General features: G+C 36.6%; 1 long non-coding RNA gene across 1 annotated transcript in view; it reads left to right on the top strand.

Annotated features, from left to right (window-relative positions):
- The window catches only part of LOC138698262 (uncharacterized), a 41,013-nt gene extending 36,282 nt beyond the window's left edge, over nt 1-4,731 (top strand). The window contains exon 5 of the long non-coding RNA XR_011331804.1: nt 3,982-4,731. This is a non-coding gene — a long non-coding RNA (uncharacterized lncRNA). The remainder of the gene's footprint in view (nt 1-3,981) is intronic.
- The last annotated feature ends 21,384 nt before the right edge of the window (nt 4,732-26,115 follow it).

Here is a 26,115-nt window from a genome sequence, read left to right as displayed (position 1 = left end):
TTTGATGATAGCAAGACTGGGTAAGGCAGTAAACTTTATGGCAGTAAACAGATGGCATGAGAGAAAAATAAAATAATCAGTTTGGGTTTGAATTTCGCGCAGTGACGTGACTTCTATACAACATGAGTGATGGTAAAGATCGCGTAATATATAACAAGTGTTTAAATCCATTTACCCTCCTATCACGCTTTTAAAAAGAAGAGTACACTAAGACGCGTAAGTCGCGACTTATTGATAAAGCTCAATTTAAAGGAGTCTTTGAGTGTGCAAATATGTGATTTGTTCCGTAAAAATCAATCAATTTCCGCATAGGTCAGGTGAAATTATATGTGAAGCCGGTAGTTCTTGTGATATTAATAAACATGAATCAAATGAAAGTGCGGACAGAGAAAGTGATTATCCCAGTATTTCTTCTAGCAGTTCTATGGATACAGTGCTAGAAATCAGTAATATTGAGGAATTAAACAAGAGTTTGATGTCAATAGAATCCCCTATCAAGAAAAGAAAGATACAACAAAACGATACCCCCGTGAAAAGTTTCAAAAGTAAAAGGCTCCCTAATATGTTAAGTTTTTCATGTAGAAGATGCATCATCATACATTCAAAAGTCAGCCATATTTTATTTTTGACGGAATGCAAAGAAAGTACAACCTGAAAATTACATAGTTATTGCAGACTTTTCTGAAAATTATTCATTTGTAATACAAGATTCAATACAATGTGTGCATTGGAACATATGCCAAGCCACAATACAGTACAATTTTAATTTTACTTCCTACTTTATTTTATTTTATATTCTCTTATAGGCCTATTAATATTATATCTGAACTGTGACCGAACACGAGCGCTGCTCATTCGGTCTCAAATTTTGTTAATACTACTGCATCTCCTTTTTTTATATTGATTGTATTATTTTATTTCTATTTCTCTTATTTCTAATTATATTCTTTATTCTGTATATTTAAATAAATAAATAGATAAATAAATAAATAAATTATATATTTCAAAGGAGATACAGAAATTCGTTACAAAAGTAATGTCATCTCAGAAACCATGAAACATGACACCGATCCCTTTCACTTTTTTCAATCCGAAGCAATCAATTTCTTAAAGCAAGAATTCAACGGTATGAAAAAAATCATCTACTTTTCCAATGGATCACGTTCACAATACAAAAAAAAAAAAAAAATTAAAAATAATTGCTTACATGAAGACGATTATGGAATTAGTGCTGAATGACACTTCTTTGCAATGTCGCATGGTAAAGGTCCATGTGTTGGCATTGGAGATATTGTTAAAAAACTTGCCACGAGAGTTAGCCCATACAAGATCCTATAACAACACAAAAAAAAAAACTGTTTGATTAGTCACAAAAAACATTTCTAACGTGTCATTTATATTTTGTCCATTCAATAAGCACAAAAGCCACACTGAAAATTTGCAGGCCAGATACCATAATCTAAAACCAATAACTGGTGCATTAAAATTATATTCTTTCATTCCATTGTCAAAAACTGAAGATTTAGTAAAACAATTTTCTTTCGAGAAAGAAGGTAGGCGAATGAAAATTTTAAATGTGAATGAAAAGAAACATTTGAAAAGCATAATGTACAATTATTTGAAGATATCATAATAAGTAAATTAGCAGTGTTTCCTCGAGTAACTTGATCCGTACTGGGTGTAATGTTGCAACGTTCAGTCAATTATCCAGCGCCGATAAACCTCTTAGAGCGCTTTAACGCTTCCCGTCCACTGCTGCTGCGCCGACCGCTACACATTCTGTCATAAGTAATTAAATTTCCATTAAACTATTGGAGATCCCGTTCTGATTTTTTCTGGAATTATTAAGAATACTTCAGTGCACCTAGTAGGCATTTTTTTAGATTTTTAATAGGGCTATTTCACATTGATGTATATGTTTTAAAAATTGAATTATAAAAAAATATTTGAAATAATTATATTAAAATTAGTTAGTAAATATTTAATAAAAGACAGTACTTTAAGCTTTTAAATGCATTTTTCAAAAAAATTTTAACGTCAATATCGTCAAAAATATGACGCTTCAAATGTTGCATTGTGCGACATTTTTAACGAATTTTAACATGTAATATTTTAAAAACATGTGGACTTAGGAGGAAATAAAAATACACTTGTTGGTTTATGAGACCCATAGAGTTGGTAAAAAAAATATAAACGCAATCAGAAATATGAAGGTCAAAATTTGTATAATTTTGTGCGATTTGACGTGGAATGACTCATGTGCGTTAATATTGGGATGAAAATTAATCCAGTAACTAATTAAAAAATACAAAGTAAAGTAGCCCCTATGTGGATTAACGTTTCGATGAAAATAAATGTATTACAAAATACGCTATTAAGTAAAGTAAACACTATGTCAATGTTAATGTTTCAATGGAAATTAATAAATTAATTTAAAGGTAGGAAGCAATTGAAGAGTCCACTGCAAGAATGATGGATGTCACTTTCTTGTCGAAAATGAACAAGACTCTCAATGCATAGCTTAAGATATATTGAATGTACATAGAGAGTTATATAGCATTAACACTGATAGTCATTGTCCAGTAATGATCGGAAAATCACAGTAAGCTTTGAGCGCTAAGCATTTCAAACTTTCAATTGCTTCTCCTGCAAAATGTATTCCAAATGACATCCATCATTCTTGCAGTTAAATGTGTCATTTTAAAAATAATAATATGCCAATTACATTTTTCAAGCGATAGTATGTGTTATTTTAATATTTCTAAATCTTGTAGCCACTTTAGAACTGCATGTTGAAATTCGACAGAACCAACTGCCGGACACTGTATTTACTAAAAGTCGAATATTTTATCTCTGCATGCAGTTGATCATTCTTCCAATTTATATGTAAAGTAAAATAGTTAACCACATCATAATTTTATTTTCAAAGGATATCACTTTTTCACATGTTCCAGAATGCAAGGTGTTTCAATAAATTGGGCGTTTTAAATGCAACAGAAGAGATACCGGTACTTGGTTTAGTAAGACAAAATTACAAACATAAAATTGCAACCGTACACATTGGTATTTTTGTGAAAAAAAAAAAAAATCTGTCACGTTCGAGTTTTGAAAATTATGTTCTACAGGTGGCCACCTTGACAACGTTAACACTCAGGAAGCCTGTTTTTGAACTTCTCAATGATGTGTGGCCAACTTGCTTTTCAGGTACCTCCACAGAAAGTAATCGTAAAGTGAAGTCGGGTGATCTGGGAGGTCATAGAATGTCGCCATTCTTGCAGATATAAGCAGTTGCTGAAAATTTGGCGTATTGTTTCCATGGAAATCTCACTGTATGCAACGTAGTCCTGTCCTGCTGAAACCCAGGATACTGGGATTGACGCGGGTTTACTGAAAGCGAGATGTACGCCAGCTATGAGACAGACTAAGCTCCGTGTTGAGGGACTAAGATCTAACTTAGGTAAACAACTCTTAGCTCTGGAGAAGAGAATCTTAAGCTGAGCACTGCCATGTAAATAAGCCAACTACATTATACATATTTAACCTCACACAGAATCCAACTCGTAGGAAATGTTAGATGGATATTCCGTCACAATACATTCTGGTAGATTGTTCAGGTTTAAGCCACATCAGGCATCTGTATCTCGGGAAACAAGTGGTGTCTTCTGAGAAAATTCAGGAATTAAAATCCACCAGTATCGTGCAGCTGGTCACCCACTGCTGTCTCGTGGGTTGACTTCTATTGCATGGGGCGCATAATGAACCATTCGCGCCTAAGTGCTCTGGTAGTTTTCTATACCGTTACTAAGCAATAAACAGGTGATTTTATTTATCACCGTCAAATTTTTTTCATTTATTTCCTTAACACTATAAAGTCGTTCTTTCTAGATTGCATAGGTCAACACTAGAAGGATAATTGCTAATTAATCTAAGTGAATGAGGAAAAACTAAAATATTTTAAATCATAGTTCTTTTTTGTTCCAGGTCTTTTTCTGAAGCACACTTGAAGAAGACGAAGTTTCATGATGTACGAGTATGACAGAGCAACACGAGAGGAAGATGGGGCGATACTCTTCATGAAAATACTTATGTTTATGTTTGGCTTCTATGTGTTCTTCAAATTCCTCCATAGACTTGCCGACACAATTGTGTCTGCATTGTTCACAATGGGGAAGGTACTGATAGTGCCATTTATAATATACGGTCTGTTTCGACAATATTTTGAACCACGCGCTGAAATCTAATTTTCTTCGGGACGAACTCCATATTCGTATTAATATGATGCATTGAGTATACGTAAAATCTATTTCATTGATGCCGTCACGTTTTGAAGTTTGTTTACAGCCAGTACTTCATCCCCCTTCCACTGTTATGTTAGTAAGTTGTATACAACAGACAGACAAATAGCCATTCAGTGACTCCTTTGAAATGTTGGCATACATCGCAAACTAGTTCCAATTGTATAGTTACTACTCTAGCATGAACACCACTGAAAACCGAAATACAAAACACAGGCGAGTCAACCCACACGTGCGCGGTAGGAGTGGAGGTAGAAGACGCAGTTTATGTTGCCATTAAGACGACGAAACGAAACGGCATTAATGGAATTCAGTGTACAGTGCAAGTTCCAAGGAATGCGCCTGGAACATTTTACCACATCACTTTTATATCTTTATATTTTATTTTAAAATATCTTAATTTATGCACGAAAATAAAAATATATTCTTAATTATACATTATGTTTTAATATTTACTACTATAATTCACATCAGCCTTATATTTCGTACCAGTACATGCATCTACATCAGAAAATTCTTGGAATGGCTTCCTTCATCTAAAGCTATGAGTGTAATGTCGTAGATTTACGGCATGTGAAAACATTTTATCCCTCATAAAAGATTTTGGGAAAAATTTGTCGGATATTTCTCGTTCACGTTTAACTTCGACGCGTTGATATAACCTCGCCAGTTGCGAGCGTCGTTAAATGAATAAACATAAGTAATTAATTCTAATGTCCACTGACGTCACCCAGTGCTCAAGACATAGTCCGCAGGTCCAATTAATACCCAGAGGAAGGCTATGTGTTGCATATACAGGGACATCATTTTATTTTTACTTGCATTTTTATATTGTACCTGCATTTCTGAATGTACTTCACTCTCACCCCTTCACTAATGTCCTTGCTCCCGTCAGACACACAAACTTACGGCCGCTGTTGCATTCGAAGTCTTCAAGCAGTGAAGTAAACACTGCAGTGTATAGTGTGTTTCATAAATATGATTGCGTTTTCTATAGAAGAAAGAACCTATATTAATAATATCGTACTAAAAATTATATTCAAGAAACGATCAATTCAATTTCAGAGAATATGCTTCAAAATGTTTTTAATAATATGCGTACTGAATTGAAGCCTGCATTGTAATGAGCGGCAACCATTTTCAGCAACTTGTTTAAAAATTCAGATTAGCTTTTTTTGAATTGAGGTGGCTAGAAGCAAAACAATGGTAGTGACATTTGTAATAACATGAGTTAAGTGCATCCAGTGTAAGCAAAAGTATCTAAAATTTTAGTGGCAAAGGGATATTTTAATCGCATCACACATTAAAATTTAAATAAAAATTTCACCGATTTTACGAAAGCTTAAATATTTAAAACCCATTTTCTCAAAAGTAACTTAAGTGCACATACAACCCTTTACTTATGACCCCCTCAATTTAAATGCACTCTCTATATTGTATGTTAACACCAATAATTAATATGCTAAGTAAAGTAGACATTACATAACGAACATAGCCGCCTGAAAAGTTGAGTTTTTGAAAAAAAAAAAAAATGTTACTACTCTACTGTATTTTGATAAATTCCGTAAAAGTGATGATCAAACTGAAAATCGTAATATCGTATTTCCCTACAACATAAATGGATACACTACTTTTCTCTCCTCCTATACCTAGTAAAATGATTTGTTTACATATTGCACTAGTAACATCAACTCCTGTAATGGAAGGGGGCAACAGTGTTTCCGAGTATAGCCAGGTTAATGTTAAAAATGTTGGTAAAAATAAAGTGATGTCCTGTATAATTTTTTGCACACTTCAATATCTGTAAAGTGAAGCGGTGTTGTCAAATTTTCTTTGCAAAGATTATTCCTGGTTACAGTTATTTATACTTTATACCAATATCAGTACATTGATTTCTATCACGACCATCCACAATGAATACATGTTGAGCCATATAAGTTTACTTCTAATTAAAATTGAGATTAAAATTACTAACCTTTTTGTCGTCATCAATAAACTCTAGATACGACAACACTGAATTTTATTCCACGTGGAGTAGATATGAAAACGTCAATTACAATTTGCTAATGCATTATTGATAGACATATCTTACCCCTTCTTGTGATTGGAGCGGCATCTGAGAAGGCCTAATCAATAAACAAACTCTAGCCTCTGAAACTCTTATCTCTTCAAAAGGGAGAGCCTTCTGGGCTGGATATTAAATTAACTCCCTGACTACACCGTGACATGTGTACATAAATTTTCCATTGGAGATTGTAATAATTTATAAGTTGTATAGCCTATTGGAACTGAAGTTCCTTTTTGACATCTTCGTTTTCTTTATGATCCCAGCGACAAAAATTGCATTCCATTGACAGTAATTCGCCTTACATCTTTGTTTGTCATTGTCCATGACTCATTTCCGTAGCACAGTACAGGTTTTGCTAATCTTTTATACGTATAGACCCTAAGGGCCGTATTCATAGATATTCTTAGCGCGGGCTTTCGGTGGATGATCAGCGAACTAACGTTTTTCGTATTCATAAACCAGTGTCAGCGATATGATGTGATATGAATCCTGTTTAGCACGCTCGTAGCCCGGGCTAGCGAAATGTCTATGAATAGCACCCTATGTGTATTATTGTGTATCGTATCAGGATTGGTTTTAAATTTTGTAAATAAACTCTGATCTGAGATAATATTTTTGTAGTTCTTTGTGATCTTACAAAAGCATTAGACTGTTTTTCGCATGATATCTTGATTAGACAACTAAATTATTATGAAGTTTCAGATATTGAATTGGATTTGTTTAGAACGTATCTACATGCTCGTAAACAAGCTGTATATTTTAATGGAAGGTGCTCGAATCTTGTTGCCGTTCAGTTTGGTGTTCCCCAAGGTTCACGATCAGACGCGCTAACCGTTACTCCACAGCGGTAGACTTGTTTAACTATTTACTGATGCGGAAGTTGTTTTATTGCCTTATTAGAGGGTTTATTAAGGGGTTAGGTACATCTTACAGCAGTAAAATTTTGGAAATATTCAACATTGTTTTCTTCCATTACTGTATCTTGTACAATAATGAAAATTAATATGTGTAAAACACTGTCCTTCCACTATATATGAAAGACATATTTTTACGAAAAAAAAAATATTTACATTTTTTTTTCAAAATTCAGTGCACTGTGAAGTGATGAAGTGTTTCCCACGAAACTCAAAAACTATCCAACATTCTGTGATGAAATTTTTTATGTGTATTTATGTATGTCATATCTACAATATGATGCAAGATCCCTTCTCTATCTTTGATAGATTGTCTGATAAAAAATAAATTCATTTAAAAAAGGTCAAATATCAGTATTTTCTTGTAACACAAAACAAAAAATATATTATTTATTAAGAAATGTAGTTCAAAGAGCATGATATTGTAAACATGAGTTTCGGCAATAAAATAAAAGAGAGCGAACTTGAAAAAGTTTACAAGTTTATGAGTTATGAGGGAAACGCTTCATCACTGCACAGTAAACTGCCACCATTTTGAATTTTGGGGAAATATATATATATATATATATATATATATATATATATATATATACACAGTGTGTCCACCATGAACCTGACACATTTCATTTGGCTGCCAAAAATCAATGAATGGAAATAAGTTGGTAACTTGCATTGCAATATGTAGAGAAACTGTGGAAATTTCGTTGGCTATTTTTAAAAACCCGCGCGAGAGGTTGTACGTGGCGCTGCGGTAGCTTAAGTCAAAATGGCGACAGCGCAAGAGCTAGCACAAGCGATCTGGTGGTATGCTGAAACAAATTCGGTGATTCAAGTGCAACCAACTTTCGGCGCGTATTCCAGAAGGACCCACCATCACGGAACACCATTAAGACATGGCAACAGCACTTTTTGGCAACGGGAAGTGTGGTGAAGTTGCATGGTGGCGGTAATGTGCGCGTATCTTTTTATTTTTTTAGTAGGTTATTTTACGACGCTGTATCAACATCTAGGTTATTTAGCGTCTGAATGATATGAAGGTGATAATACCGGTGAAATGAGTCCGGGGTCCAGCACCGAAAGTTACCCAGCATTTGCTCGTATTGGGTTGAGGGAAAACCCCGGAAAAAACCTCAACCAGGTAACTTGCCCCGACCGGGATTCGAATCCGGGCCACCTGGTTTCGCCGCCAGACGCGCTGACCGTGTGCGCGTATCAGAGGAGCGTGTAGCAGCAGTGAGACAGGCGTATGAACGAAGTCCACGCAAGTGAAATTAAATGTGTGGTGCGGATTGATGCACTATTTGATCATCGGCCCCTTTTTCTTTGCAGAACAAACAGTTACGCGCAATACCTATCTCGACATGTTGGATCAATTTGTTGTGCCTCAGTTAATGCATTTGCAGCCGAACGTCATCTTTCAACAGGACGGCGCCCCACCACATTGGAGCCTGATCGTTCGAGAATTTCTCGACACACAATTTCCCGGTCGCTGGATTGGGCGTGATGGACCGACAAGATGGCCACCTCGATCACCGGATATTACCCCTCTAGACTTTTTCTTGTGGGGATATGTCAAGAACAAAGTGTATACAGGCCACAAAATTCGTAATTTTCAACAGATACGCGGCCGCATAAGAGATGCCGTCAATTCTGTTACGCCCGAGATGCTTCAGAAGACCTGGTAGGAAATTGAATTCAAGCTAGATGTTCTTCGTGCAACGAGAGGATCTCATGTTGAGGTGTACTGATTTTTTTAATAAAACTTGGTGAGTTACTCTTGATATTGCATGCATTCTTTTCTTTTTACCCCAAGCAGTATGAATAATTATTATACAGCAATTTCAAATGTGTCAGGTTCATGGTGGACACCCTGCATATATATATATTTTAAATCGTAAAAGTATTTTTTTCATATAGCAGAAGGACAGTGTTTTACATATACCAATTTTCATTATTATACAAAATACAGTAATGGAGGGAAAACATGTTGAATATTTCCAAATATTTTACTGCTGTAAACTGTACCGAACCCCTTAAGGGGTGCAATAGGAGAGCCGTATGAATTTGCATTAGTTTAATTACAAACTTCATTTAAGGTGATATTCTATTTCAGACGTGAATTTTCTTTCCAGTACGGTTTAATTATTATTTTTATTAGTTATATTTTACAAATCAGAATTGAAAAATGTCTCTGTGTTAATAAAATTGATAATTTTTGATACGGTTTGTTTGTGACGAATTCACACCACTAAAACAAAAGTGCAAATTATTCCCACATACTCGAAAAGCATATGAATTATATTTATAATGCAAAATAGATTATTTTGATAAGCACTGGGCCCTTCATATTTATTGTAACTCTTGTACCTCAACTTTACAACTCTGGTTAAAGGGAAAAAATTGAGCCGTGCCTTTTGCCGTACCAATGGCTTGATGAGAACCAAAAAAATCACAATACAGACTGCTACTTTTGTTTGACTATACCAGTGCATGAAATGACTTTTGAAAATAAACATACATTTTCATATCCTAACATTGCATCAGTCATCCACCCAGTCCCTCGCAGTGTGGATTTGCCTATACCAACTCACTCCGCCAACTAATAACATTATATAGGTCCATGATTCTCATCATCGCCCGAAGAGGAAGTTAGCCCGTCTGAAGCCTTTCAACGAAAGCAGTTCCTCGACAGTGCCTCATTTAATCACACAAGGAGAACTAAATAATATGGTTAAGGATCTGGGCCTTAGTAAATCTAAGTTATAATTGTTAGTTTCCAGATCACAAGGTTGGAATTTATTAGTAAAAGACGCTAGTGTGTTAGTATTTCATATTCCCTTCTACTCATGGAGGATCACGTCCTTTTTTCTAATAATATTTACGGTCTTATGAATGCCTCTAATTTTTATTTTTATTTTATTTTGTTTATGAACATAACAGGCAAAGCCCAATTACAATATTCAAGACTTACAATTTACACAATTTATAAAACATAAACAAGGAAATCGAAATATACTCTTACTACACACAGAAACAAAATATAAAAGAGAGAAAGTAAAAAGAAAAATTGAAAATAAGGGGTGAAAGTAGCTTGAGATTAACTAATAACAATATTATGTAAAATATGATAACAAATTATTCTGTATTCAGAAAAATTCATATTAAAAATATTAACATTCGGATGAGGATGTAATTTGAGACGGTTCCTCGTATAGGATAAGGAGGTTGTCATTAGATTAGTATTTCGTGTTAATATTCTTATATGGATAGTAAATGTGGGACGTGTAAGAAGTTCCAGAATCTGAGACGGAAGTAACAGGTGGGCAGGAAGACCGAAGCCAAGCTAGGCGGACAGGAAACATGTGTCCAGGCGTGGAGTTGACTGATGAGGGAATGTATGGACTTTGCCTGCGGGTGGTCAGTAAGATGACGCCAAGCCAGGTTCCAAAAGAGATGATCTGGTATATGTCAGAGAATTGTCAGAACCCCGGAAGTAAGGGGGATGTTCTAGTTAACGAACAATTTTTGAAGAACGCGTCTTAAGTGACGTAAGTGTAATCATGGCCAATCAGGATTCTTGATAGAGACACGTGATATATAGATAGGAGGGCGAAATTGTATGTTTGGTGGTTGAAAGTAGAGGATAGATTTGGCAGATAGACAGAAGGCAGATAGACAGTGTTCGGAGAGGTCACACTCCACATATTCGGCAAACCTAACTCGGAAGTATAACAATTTACGGACTTAGAATTTTTTAGTGGGTGTAGTAAGAAGTCGTGTGTTGCATTATTATTATAAGACTGAATTCTTTCCTCTCATCACGTTATCAACTGTCCGTTATATTACTGGTGTTTTATAGTACAAAATATATAATTACGTGAACTCAGAAATTAGTATACCAACTTGCGGGAAGTGAGAGCGAGATATTATACACTTGGACGCGCATTTCTGCTAATCTGAAACGAACGCTTGATAATAATAATAAACGTTTTCATAGTTCTTACCAACAACTTCTGGTGTGCGCCTACATCATTACAACCTACGAGCACGTCTCCCAAACCCCATGTCCCGACCGTTTTGCAGCTGACCTGGGACCTCATCCTCTACCGGAGTAATCTCGAGCAGGCTGGCGCCCAAATTAATCAGTGTACATAGTTAATTATTGACATCGACGTGCCTCCTCGAGATACTTTCCATATACGACTGAGCTGGCAGCCGAGGGCAAGGAAAGGCGTCGTGGGCAACGACGACGACGACAGACGACCGCTGCATATTTCGGCGCTTCAAATTTATTTTGTAATTAGATAACTGGGAAATTTTTGTGGGATTTTAGTATTTGGTGTTGGTATGAAAAATAAATTTCGAAATTTTGTATTAAAGTTGAGTGCATATAACGTTATATAATAAAGTAAACCAACACAGTCCAACTTATTGTTAATAATTTTATAAAGAAAGTTTAAAGATTGACAATTTCGTTTAATTTGCAAACTAGTAGGCCTAAAATGGAAATGTTGAAGCATTGTAGCTTAACTCTCATAAGTAGGATAATTATAAAGTCTATAATATAACCATTTTAGAAATTCCTTTCGAATTTTTTCTAGTAACATTATTTTTGTTAGTATTCTAATATTCTAATTTAGATCGAACAATGGAATTATACAAAATTATTATAGTTTTGACTTTGAATTTACAAGAATTTCTCATAACAAAACCTAAACTTTTATAGGACGAATTTATAATATTATTAATATGACTACGAAATGTAAAATTACTGCTAAATAATATACCTAAATCTTTATATTCATTTTCTGCTGGTAAAACTTTAACCTCTATTTTATATGAAACTTTAATTGTATTTTTCAATCTAGAAAAGGTCATATGTATACACTTATTAATATTAAATAAGAATTTATTATCTATACTCCAAATATATAAGTTGGTAATATCTTTTTGAAGTAGCTTACAATTTTGATTTCTTTATATAATTTAATATCATTGGCAAATAATAAAATTTTAGAATGTTGTACACAATTTACAATATCATTAACAAACAATAAAAACAATAATGGTCCAAGATTATAACCTTGAGGCACACCAGAATTTACTTTAAAAGGCTTGGAAGTATGCCCATGAAAATTCACAACTTATACTCTTCGTTTCAAGTAAGATTTCATTAATGATAGCAATGTGAAAGAAAATCCAAATTGTTTCAATTCTAATAAAAGAATGTCATGATCAACCTTATCAAATGCTTACTGAAAATCAGTATAAATAACATCAACTTGTAATTTACTATCTAGTTGGATTAAAACAAATTGAGCGAAATTGAGTAAATTTGTGACAGCTGGTCTTCCAATCATATTCATGCTGATCAAGTGAAATTGACCTTACCACATAAGAAAAAAAAATGGTTTATTTAACGACGCTCGCAACTGCAGAGATTATATCAGCGTCGCTGGTGTGCCGGACTTTTGTCCCGCAGGAGTTATTTTACATACCAGTAAATCTACTGACATAAGCCTGTCGCATTTAAACACACTTAAATGCCAACGACCTGAGCCGGAATCGAACCCGCAACCTCGAACACAGAAGATCAGCGCTATACCGACTACGCTACCCAGGCCGACTGCCACGTAAGTATAAATTTGTTTATACAAGGTGGAAGTGAAATAACACTGCAGATTCTTAGAGAAAATAGCTCATGTTGTAGGCCTATAAACAAAAAAACTGTAATACCATATTGGTGGAAAGTTCGTAGTTTTCTCAGAAAAAAATATGTTTTCTTTTTCCCAAATGTTTAACAACCTCTTATTCGGTAACTATTGCAAATTGGATCGTGATTTTTGTCCGTATCGATAGAAAATCTTAATAATAATTTGTCCCTCTGTCATTTTGTACTCAGACTAAATCCAGACAAATCACAAGCCATAATAATGGGCCACCAACGAGCATTAAACAAAATAGATCTAGCCACTGTATCAAATACAAAAACAAATAATACCACAATTACATACAATAAGACAGTAAAACATTTAGGGGTATATTTAGATTCAAATTAAATTTTCAAAGTCAAGTGACCTACATATGTAAGAAAACTTCTTCCATAATTCATTCCCTCAGACACTTAACCATCGTTTTATCTCTCAGCCTTAAAAAGAACCTGATCCAAACTTTAGTGATGCCCCACTTCGATTATTGCGATTCTCTATTCACGAATCTAAATACTGATCTTGACATAGGCTACAGCGTGTTCACAATATCTGCGTTTCGTTTGTAACATTGGAAAATTCGATCATGTAACACCGTCACTAGAATTGTGGTCTTGGAATTCACTTAAAGAAAGAAGATTCTTCAACTCTCTCTTATTACTGTTACAAACGTAGAAAATTTGATCATGTAACACCGTCACTAGAATTGTCTTGGAATCCACTTAAATAAAGAAGATTCTTCAACTCTCTCTTATTACTATTTAAAATTATCCACACCCTCTTACCTAGCATCTCGTTTTGTTTATTTCTCACTGCCTCGAACCCGTAACATGTACTCGTACCTTTTCTCTATTCCTCTGCACAGAACATTCTTCTACTCATCATCTTTCAGCAATCGATTCCACGCCTCTGAAATTCTCTCCCTGACCATGTCAGAGACTGTCGGACAATATTAAAATTCATATTTAAATTAAAAAATCACAATCCAATTCATGGAATTGCTTGTTGAACACCTGTCAGGTTGCGCAACTTCGGCTTAACCCATGACATATAGTAAATATTGTAACTATGATGTTGTAAAATTGACAATTAATATGTAATGTATTTATTATTATCAGTTATCACTAACATCATCGTGCAATTCTGTAATTCGCACGCACAATGTGCTAACGATATTTAATACCAGTCTCACCTTTTTGATATCCCATTTTTACTTTTAGTTGTTCTAAAGCAGATCTAGACGGTATTTCTTTACTAAAACCTTCACCGTGTTTATTTGTAACATAAAATGTGATGCGTAAGAAAGTGTAATAGAACATAATACAAGCTTTACCTCCCTTCTCAAAAAAACTCTCTCTCTTTCGACTCATCACTAAAGGGAAATGAACTGGGGATTATATTGTTTTTCACTTAAAACGAGCTGCCACTTACTGCAGACGCGAGCGAACTTGTGTCTTGCAAGAACCGTTACAGACACTAGAACTAGTACAGAGTCCGTTCTACCTGCACTGAGGTTGTGTTGACACTTTTGAGTTGCTCACCCATGCGTATGAGCAATATATCCACCAGGTCGCAGTACTGCGTTTTGGTGACCCCCTTCGCATACATGTATGCATAGATTACATATTTTGTACAGTATACATGAACCTCTCTTTATAATGCTTTCACGCGTCTTAGATCATACGTCTCTTCTTCGTGGCTATAATATTTCCATGGGCGCGTGTATTATTTAAATTACCTCCACTAACAACTACTGAGTCTTAGCAACACAATTAGGCAACGTGGCAAAGCGCGAATGGCTCGTGTTGTTCTGGATAGCTGCGCAATTTTTTTTATTTTTTTTTTTGTTTTCTGTTTGTTTTACCTTTGGTTCCTTTGTTTTTTACTTATACTAATACAATCACAACACCCATGCCCGAGGCGGGACTCGAACCCACAACCCTTCGGACCAAGCGATAGGGACATGCCGTGCCCCTACCGCTTGAGCCATCCGGGCCGGCATAACAATCGATGAGTGCTACCTCCCTGCCAAGCTAATGCTTTCCGAGCAACGCCGGAGACCGTGAGTTGCTTTGTACGTGAGAAACCCCTTGTTACTGTGTCTGTGCAACCCGGGTTCGATCCCTGGCCACGTGGTGAACAAAGTAGACGTTGCAGAAAGTTTCTCTCGTGACACTCCCGTTTCTCTACATCATTCCACCAACACACTCCATCTTCTCCTCATTTCATCTATCATCAGCAATAGTAAAAACAGGCTGGAGTGAAGTCTTAGAGGTATGGTAGTACGAGTTTCCAACGTTGATGAACTCGCTTTGGGCTCCGAGCCCTTGGGGCTTATCAGGCTATTCGTCTGTTGATGGGACCGGGCTCTATCAGGGGCTGAGACAGGATGACCTGCCTGTCAAAGTCGGTTTTATGATGTTGATTCAGGAAGCTTGGAGCTCCGGGTTGCTTCATGGGGCTTATCAGGCTACTCGTCTGCGAATGGGACCTTGCTCTTTGAAAGGCTAAAGCAGGATGGCTCACCTGTCAGCGTCATATTCACCAATGCCACCCATACCACCTGTCGGACATCGAAAAGCATCGCATATAAGGCGCACAATGGGCCGATGCTGCCTCAGTGTAGGCTTACGGACTCGACCCTGATTCAGCTCTCGAAAAGCGAAGCCAAAAGGAAGCATATAGGTTCACTTGACTGATATGTATGGAATGTCGGTTTAAATAATAGTACAAAGCGCATATGCTCACACTGCGTAATTTGTTATTCTAAGATTATAATGGTACTATTCGAAATGTTGAGTTTTTTTTTTCATAGGGCCTTTTTAAGACTAAAGCTTCACGAGCCGCCACTACAAGATGTTTATGTAGCAGTCAACGCCGGGAACGAACTCGGGTTCGTGGAATGATGAACCCGCATACTAGCACAGCTACTGTAATACTGCAGGCTTTGTCGCCACAACCAATCCAATACGAGTAGAATTCAATAAAATTCAGTCCTTCCTAAAGGCATGACGTCTCGTACGACCGAGACTCGAATGTAAAATTTCAGAGTTCTTTCTCTCCCGTTAGTTCAAGGACTCTAGCACAACTTTGTCAACAAAATAAATCCCACAAAATCTGGTAGTGCCGTAAATATTTACACATTGTATTCTCCACCGTCAACCGCTTTGTAGCGATGGTGTGGCAATATATGTGTGACTAAAAAATGCAAAATAGTGCGAAATAACTTGCTTCTAGCTCTTGACTTTGGCACGGCCAGTGCTGAATTCAGATCTGTTCCTCCGTGGGGGGAGGGTTTTTTTTATTTAACGACGCTGTACCAACTACTCAGTTATTTAGCGCCTATTTGGCGAGATGATACCGAAGATTCGCCTAGGTTACCTGACATTTGCCTTACAGTTGGGGAAAGCCTCGGAAAAATCCAACCAGGTTAATTTTGTATTTAATATTTTTTGTCTAAACGAATTCCCTCAATAATGCTGATGACAACGTATAGGAAGAAAGGAAGGCATATTGTTGATGGTTACTCACGACAGTATATGTAAGTGGAAGGGTTATGACCAGAGGGCGGATAAGGTTCTGTGACTTCATGTTACTGATGCAGAGAGCAGAATGTCTCGGCACGTGTTCCCTAGGTACAGACAGAGGGTAAAGAATTATACAGTATGTAGTAGGAACATCACGTTCCGCTTCGCAAACAGGTGGCTATGCTACTACTAGTAAAAGCAAATGCGAAGTTATTATGTGGGGAATACGAGGTATCCGATGAACTTCGCATAGTAGTGGGCCTACAGTTAAACAGAACAGTTTGTGCTATTGGTGTTGTTATTTATAAACTGTCATAATGCCTAAGGAAAAACTTGTGCTAAGTGAAAAAGTGAACGTCTTGTACACCAGTTCGGAGGTAATAATATAATCATCAGCAGTGAAGGAGAGATAATTACGTGTAATATACGTAAAGTGACGTTAAGAGCTACGAAAAAATGGCAATTAGGCCGTGTCTCAAAGCTACATTTTCAGCTGAAGTGAACTAGATTGTTGACTAAATAGCCGGATGTGACGTCAGAAGTCATGATCCAAAGCTACATAGTGCATAGCAGTCAAGTCCGTAGTAGCTAGTCAACGAAAATGCTTGCTTGATTGATGACTTGTTCACTAAACAAACATGGATACCTTATCAGCAAATGGGGTTATGAAATGTGAAAATGCTTTGGAAGTGAAATAATGTAAATATAATGTAGAATAACACGTTAATTTTGAACACTGACAATGTTAGTACCATCTGTACAATGTTTTAAACATTACTGTAATATATTAAGCCCTTATCTTTTCCATATAACGGTGATATAACTCGTAATGAAACTGCATTAGGACACTGCCTTCTTAATTTAGTGCTGCACCATGATGTCATGTATTTTAGAAAAATAATCTATGAAGAAGGTCATGTTTGAAGCATACATTTCCAAAGCTCCCTAGTGTATAGTTTACAAGTCACCTAGTTGCTAGTCACTAGTGTGTAGTATGGACTTGAGCTTTGAGACACAGCCTTAGAAAGGCACTTCAACAGCAGACATCACAGGGAATACATACAAGAGAATCCGTCAACATCGCATGCAAATTCAAATGCGACATTTTGCAGCGACTTGCGTGCTATGATGATCGGTGCAAATATTCCATTAAAAAAATTAGATAATCTACACTTTCGAGACTTTCTACGTAAATATACAAAGCAACATATTCCCAGCGAGTCAACATTAGGAAAAATTACTCCCTCCCCCCTTTTGTACCAGGACGTTGTGAACAAAATTAGAAATGAAATAGGTGACAACAAAATATGCGTTAGTATGGATAAAACAACAAATCGACCCTCCCAAGTACTAACATTGTAACTAAATTTTTTATGGTTTTTGAGTTATCCTAGTTAATATGGTCTTAAATTGTTTCTTTTTCTTCTAGTACTATCATTGTAACTATAAGCTTCCCCAATTGTATGTAAAATCCTATTGTTACTCTAGCCTACATATCTGTATACACTAATTTACACGATCATTTTAAAACTTCATTTTCATCTCTGAAAAATGTAAGAAAGTGAGTTACAATGTTAGTATTTGTGAGGGTCGAAATGTGACAGGGAGGTTCGTCGTAAATGTAATTGTAGGAAAACTTATACCTAACTCTAATGGAAAGAAATATTTGGCAAGTTGGTATAGTGCTGGCCTCCTATGCCCAAGGTTGCAGGGTCGATCCCGGGCCAGGTCGATGGCATTTAAGTATGCTTAAATGCAACAGGCTCATGTCAGTAGATTTACTGGCATGTAAAAGAACTCCTGCGGGACAAAATTCCGGCACACCCGGCGACGCTGATATAATCTCTGCAGTTGCGAGCGTCGTTAAATAAAACATAACATTTAACAATATTTACCAACGTATGAGACGATAGAAAAGGTGAATCACACAATGGCAATTATATTTTCTAATGCCATGGATATTTTGTGGCCTACTGGTATCAGGTGTTTACTGGTGTATATTTCTTTCAGCCACAGATGCTGCACCCTATATGACAAAGGCAGCCAAGGACATAAAAATAATGTATCCTAAGTTGGTTCACCTAACTTAATTTGTACATGGAGTCCATAGGTTGGCGGAAGTAATTTGCTCTTCTTAGTGACGTCGATAGCTTTATAGGTAATGTTAAGAAAATTGTTCTGAAATCACCTTCCCGAATATAAAAATTGAAGGAAATCGCTCCCGGGGTTCCCCTTGCACTGAGGCTAATGATTATTATAAACACTGGCCAGATAAGAATCCCCGTAGTCATGGCGAAAATATTAGGCCTAGTAACAATATGTGTAGAAAAATTGAAGAGTACTAATTATGTTAATAAAGCAACTATTAATAAATTGCTTAAACTATTCCGAATTTATTGTAATTAATAGCTTAACTTTTGACTTCTTAAGCATAAAAGCAATCACCAGCAAATGATGAAGTCCGTATCATTTTTAATGAATAGTATCGCTACTGCGCCACATAATGTATGACTATCGTACTTTCCCCTGCCACTTCATCTCCCGCTCAATGCTTCAGTTTTCTTTTTTTCTGTCCCGTGAATTTAAATATTTATTTTAAGAGTAAATCAATAATTGAAGAATTATACATATTTTCTAATAATCATTTCACATCAATAATTATTAATACACCCTTACTATTAAAAAGTTGTGCTATCTCGTGAGTAACAAACAACACCTGAAAATAGGCCTACTATTAAATCACAGACATCGAGATAGATAACAGGGCAGGTTCGGTTTGAACCATTTCGGCGGTCTGAGCAAAATTTCCTTCTGTGTCTTCGTAACAATACCACTGACGAACTGAAAGATGCTGTGAGACAAGCTTTCACTCAAGTTACACTAGCAATGCTCCGAAAAATGTCGCGCAGAACTTGGCGGCGTATTATCCTTTGCCATGAGAATGACGGTACACAGACTGATCCTTTGGACAAGTAATGGTTCATATCTCTAGAAAATTCCTCTAAAGAACTGTTGTTCATTTTATTTCTTTACGTTTATGGGTTTATGTTATTATAGGGAGTAACGGGACTTTGTGGCCTCCCTGTATATTAATACAATTTACACATAAAACTTCTTAACATAACTTCTCGGAACTATGCTTTCTGCATATCTAATACTGGAGTGACAGTAGCCTATATCACTTTGACCTGTGGGTGGGGGGCATGTCCTGAAGTCATCTTTTACTTGCCGTAAAAATTAAATTATGGTTTATTTAAGGACGCAACTGCCGAGTTTACATCAGCGTCGCCAGTGTGCCGGAATTTTGTCCCGCAGGAGTTCTTTTACATGCCAGTAAATCTACTGACCAGTAGCGGCCCGCAGTTAAAATAGTTGGCAGTTCTGCATGAAACAATTTACAGCTATAGATAAGTACATCGTAGTTTGGAGTTTAGCAGCAAAGTTAATATACCAATTTTTTAAGAATTAGAATGACATTGATATAGCCTAAATCTCTAATTCTGTGTGATAAACACAATCTATATTAAAAGAAAAACTTTTGAATAACAATGTTGAGTAAGAACATAATACCTAATTTTGAAAGCCATGCATTTCTTACCTTATCTTTTGTATATAAACTCCATTCGTCATTCCTTCTGATGTGCGAAGTTCTCGATTACCCTGTCATTGAAGTTGGGAATACTTGCAATGTAGTCACGTTCAATGGATAGCATTGCTAGCGCGTTCAGTCTATCCTGGCACATAACACTTCGCAACAATGTCTTAACTCTCTTTAACGTAGAGAAGCAGCATTCTGCTTCGGTTGTGCTCATGGGGGTTGTTATGAGGATTTCCAACAACTTAATTGTCTCTCTGAAGCTCTCCTTCAATTATTTCTTAGAAAGAAATTCAGTAGCGGTGTAGCACTCTGAATATTTCTAAAATCTGGCCTCATATACACTATTGACAATTCCGTTTGCAGACGATCTTTTTCTAAGCCTGGATATTGTTGGATAGGTGCGGTCAGTTGTTTCGAAGGAAATTCTTTAGAATAAATTTCGAAATGGGATGATGAAAGCAAAGAAGACGCTACCAAATGACCTGTGAATTTAAACCGGCTTTTCGCACTGACAGTAATTACATCGCATACTTCTACTGTGCTCCAACCAAGAGAAAGTCTCTGCCGGATGAGACGAAGGGGAGTAATGCTGTGAATGAATGTTGATGTCATAAGATGTCATAAGGTCACACACGTGGATACTCGTGTCTCTATTGGCTCGCTGTCACAGCACAAACAATAACATTGATACACACATGTTTATAGTACCCTAGTTACAAAATTAGATCACTGTTAATCTCCTGGTCTTTTAATCTCTCCATACATGAAATAACAAATGCAGGAGAGCGAATGGTTTTTAAACTGACGTTATAACGATAATATTATCTATCTACTTCGCTCCAATAGATGACGCAATAGTAAGCACATTCCTTTCACGGTTGATCTCCTGATTGGAGAACAGTATTGCCGCAATACGGCGACTGTCTTCCGTGTCATGTTTCCGTCTTCGTTTTGATTCGGAATTGGAAGGATATGCTCCCACCTCTTCAATTATCTTGTTTACATTTTCCCTCACTTTGCCAATGCTATCTTCAAATGACTGTATGGCTTGTTCTACGAACTGAGGATCAGTCTGTCTTGTTTGCAGCTGATTATACAAAATATCAACATGGGGCATTAGGTGGTGGAAAAAGGTAAGCCAGAAAATGAAGGTCTGGTTGTGCAGCATTCTTTCTATAGAGGAAGCTTGATTTATGACAGCCGGCTGAGTGAACTCTTCCTGTAGTTCTATAATGCATTCTAGAAGATCTTCCCGATGCTCATAAACCACGTTGACTGTCCGACTGTTAAAATTCCAACGGGTGGGTGCGGATAGCGGCACTCTTTTTTTTCACTTTTTTTGTCAAGGACGTCAAGTCTTTGAGGAGAATGTGAAAAAAAAGCTGGGATTTCTTGCAGATTTGCAAAAAATATCCTAACTTGACTATTTTGTGAGCATGCTTGTTGCATTATTAAATTTATTTGATGGGCATAACAGTGCAAGAAATGAGCTGCAGAATATACGTTTTTAATCTTTTGCTGTACCCCTCCATGTTTCCCACTCATTACGTTAGCCCCGTCATAACACTGCGCAATTAATTTTTGTGGTTCAATAACTGGTTGAATTTCCGTTAAGATGGTTTGCTCCAAACTTTCCGCGTCATGTCCTGGTGGTAAGAGAAATTTCCAAAACCTTTCCACTGGTACTCCATCTTTAACATAACGAAGGACTAAAACTATTTGTGATTTTGCGGCAGTGTCCGTTGTTTCATCTGCCATTATCGCAACATAACGAGCTTCTTTAATTTCCTTGGACATTTCTTCATGAATAACTGCTAACATGCTATCCAGCAATTGATTTTGAATTGTTTTTTAAGTACCTTTGAATTGCGACGAGCCCTGTAAATGATCTTTCAAAGTTTGATCTAAATCTACAGTAAAATCAATCAAACCCCGAAATATACCACGATTTGTTGAATCTTCCGATTCTTCATGTCCTCGCATCGCTAATTCAAATGCGCCACAGAATTTCACACAATTAATTATTTTAGATAGAACATATCTATTCTTAGAAACATTTTCATTGTGCTTTTGAATATTAGCCCAATACGCAGAATCCAGTTGTGTTTGAATATTTAATGTCCCTAACAGCGGGAAATCTGTTTGATTGTTCAAATGAGTTTTAGAATTTTCATGCTTCTTTATTTTTTCTGACAAATGAACTAAATCCTTCACTCCGGTTTTTGTCCATGAATTTTCTCCTCCAAACAGAAGGCATGGGGAACAGAAAAGAGCGTTTTCATTGCAACCACAAATCCAATCGTTTCTATTATAAATTTCGGTATTAAAATGCCTAATATATGATTTGCCTCGACTTTTTCCAGAAATTTCAATATTCAAATTTGGTGTAGGACGTCCTAATTCTTTAACATGCAATTTCTCTTCATGTGTTAATTTCGAAAATGGTTGATGCATAAGCTTTTTCACTTCATTCATTTTTAAAGCAAAACTTACACTTTGAAGCACTGACAAAACCGACAAAACACACTACACTACACACAGCACTGTAACACACTGTATTTCGACACTGGAACTGTACTTATGTACTGAAAGTAAGGTCAGTGCCCAGTGTACGCTTTCTCCTAAAATAGGTCATAAGGAGATGGGGGTAGTGGCGGTTTTTTTTTTTTTTTTTTTTTTTTTTTTTGTATACTATTGGGAGGGTTAGCTGTGTCACTTGCAGCTCTTGGTGGCAAAGAAAACCAGTTTTATGCCAGCGACTACCCTACGTTGAGGTCCAGGAATTGCCGAGCACAGATCCGAAAAGTAGACTACAGACAAAATTCTCTAACAGTTCAAGGCTCCTACAGACAGTAAAATCTCGAATCGAAGGAGAATTAATTGGAAATATAAATGAAACGAAGTAGAGTACACATAAAGGCATGTTTTACACTATTTTATTTTACAGATCCATATAATTGGCGGTTCTGCAGCTCTGCAGTTCTTATTGTAGAGCCGCCTCTGCTACTGACATGAGCTTGTCGCATTCAAGCACACTTAAATGCCATCGACCTGGGCCGGGATCGAACCCGCAACTTCGAACACAGAAGGTCAGCGCATACCGACTGCGCTACCCAGGCCGACTACTTGCCGTGAATCTACGACGCGGGATCAATAGCATTTTTCATTCCGAAGCGCCCTTCAGAATCCATTGCCATCGTACGTTCCGCCGCTTTAAGTCCTATTGTATTTTTACTTTCGTTTGCATGTTCTTTGTTCGCTGCATCAGCAGTTCGCTTGCGAGCATTGCATCAGCCAAGTTGTGCATGATCTTCTTTCTCTTTCCCTCTTTCCTGCGTGCTCTGACTCACTCGCTTTCTCTTTCTCTCCTTCGTGACATTGCGGTGGAGTAGAGCCGTAGTGTACAATACTGCCAACTTCGGTGTACAATCACAATTGAAGGTGTCAGAAGTAAAGAGGTACAAGGACATTTCTAAGAACATGAGTGACGTGCATCCAGGGAAAGTTAAAACATTTAAAATTTCAGTGGCAAAGGGATACATCTTTTAACCACACCACATATTAAAATTGAAATTAAAAATTTCACGGAATTTACGAAATCTTAAGTACTTTCAACCACATTTTCTCACAAATAACTTAAGTGCACTTATACCCCTTTGCTTCTGAGCCCCTCAATTCACAATGTACAGCAGTGACAAAAAAAACCGGACTGACGGAATAATCGGAAGTCCCCGAAATGAGCCACTGCGCATGCTATGTCCACATTCACAAGATAGCGAGTAATCTATTGAAATTGTTGTAGTTTCGACTGCTGACGTAGCCCATTTCGAAAGCCATTAGAAAATAAGCTGGTAAAATTCATGTTCTAGGAATAATAAGTTAATTAAGTAGTAAAATATTGCTGAAATCGAAAAGTATTGGGAATAAATTTGAATAAGGAACAAAAAAATGTTTTCTTCCCAGGCAGGATTCGAACCACGAAAGTCTTAGTTACCAGTCTATCGTGCTGTCATTGTGAACACGGCTCTGAAATCAGCTGCAAGGGTTGGTCCGGTTTTTTTGCCACTACTGTACTTATACAATCAAAATGGGGTCAGCCAGTTTAGGTCTCTAAAGAAAGAGTAGTAGTAGTAGTAGTAGTAGTAGTAGTAGTAGTAGTAGTAGTAGTAGTAGTAGTACCAGTGTACGATCCATATCATGTATTATATTCCATAGATCTTACATTAGCAATGAAGCCTTAAGATGTGGAACTTTTACAAGATTACAATTACAATTTTTTTACAATAATGTACAATTTTTACAATTTTCTACTTTTTTTTTACAATTTTTGGCGAGATGTAGTGAGATGAGATGAGGCCCGAGAATTCGCCAAAAGATTACCTGGCATTTGCCTTATGGTTGGGGAAAACCTCGGGAAAAACCCAACCAGGTAATCAGACCAAAGGGGGTGAAATGAAGTGAGGCTGAGGACTCGCTGAGGCGGAATGCGTGTTTTGATCTTTTGCAACGTTTATTATTGTTAAAATCGTCTAATAATAATAGGTTCATGTAAGTATCATACAAGTCGAAAATATTTAACATGTTCGGTTCTTTTAAGATTAAATTTTTTGCTGCAATAAATGCAGCCAATATTAACTGTCCTCCATTTTGCAGTCAGCTGGCCGAATTGCGTTTTTTCGAAACTCTTTTTGCTGGAGCAAGGCATGAAGCACTTAAAAAACGCACGGATTCTACATATCAGGATATCCGTGGGTAAGAGACGCTAGCCCGAAATTGCACTGTGCTGATGACCACTGCTCTACAATATTCGCAGTACGCAATTGTTAAAGAAAAAATGGCACATCTTTTGGTCATATAAGTTAGTTCTTCGGTAATTTGCTAGGAGACGTTGCATATAGACCACTTTTACACTAAACCTAAAATTTGTTTTTGCAAGAGATACTAAAACCCTAAACTAACCTAACCTAACCTTTTCCTTAATCTGTAACAGGTTACGTTAGGTTAGGTTAGTATTCTAGTATGCGTTGTAGCCCTATACACTAAGGTTAGGTTCAGTGTAAAAGCGGTCTATATGCAACGACGTCTCCTAGCAAATTACCAGTTCTGTAGAATGACCGATTTTAAATTGCATAGTAATTGTATTATAGGCAAATTTGCCAAGTGATGCTCTCAATATTCCCCTCCCCCACATCTTAAATTCCTGGCTACGCCACTGGCCGGAAAGTGTATAAAACGTAACATAAAAAATCGTATTACTGTAGTTGCAGCACTATGCGACTTGCATGTTACAATTATGTTTGAAAGACTTACCAAACACTGGGTGCCATTGTCTTTACACCATTGGTATCTGCACATACACATACAGTCATATAGTAGGCCTAATGGTTGAAGATGTTCTTGGGCATCTAGTTATTTTATTGCATCCGTAAGTTCATTGTAAAGAAATATTCCACCAGCATTGTTTTTATCGAACACCACAAAGAAGAATAGATCTATTAGAACGTACCAGTAATTCAAAATTTAGCACTCCACGACACCATTGCTATAAGCATATAACTTATTAGCAATTAATTCACACTTTCAAAATCTTCACTTTCACTAACTTCCACTTCACTTCACTTTGCACTAACTTGTAAAACTGTATGAAAACAGGGTAAACAGTGAAATCTTTCGTTGTGGTATTGGGAATATCGTGATTGTTTTGGCTATCACAAAATGAATGCTTGAATTCCCAACAAAACAAAGAACAGTTTACTGTTTTACTTCCTACTATTTAGCAATTACGAGTAGATCCACCATAAAATCACAACTGCACACACTAAAATTATTATTTCCTGACACACTATTATTTTTCATAGGCCTACATTCGTAAATTTTGCTCAAGACTTCTGTAATAAACTTAAGCTCTATCAAATACCGATATTATCACAGTCTAGTATAAAGTCACGAAGCTTGAGTTGTTAAAGTGGTTGTTAAGGATACTAGGAACAATAGACTGTGCCGAT

This window comes from Periplaneta americana, chromosome 4, assembly GCF_040183065.1.
Source record: "Periplaneta americana isolate PAMFEO1 chromosome 4, P.americana_PAMFEO1_priV1, whole genome shotgun sequence".
NCBI classification, from domain to species: Eukaryota; Metazoa; Arthropoda; class Insecta; order Blattodea; family Blattidae; genus Periplaneta; species Periplaneta americana.
The sequence above is the reverse complement of the archived record's forward strand: the minus strand, read 5'-3'. Positions and strand labels throughout refer to the sequence as shown.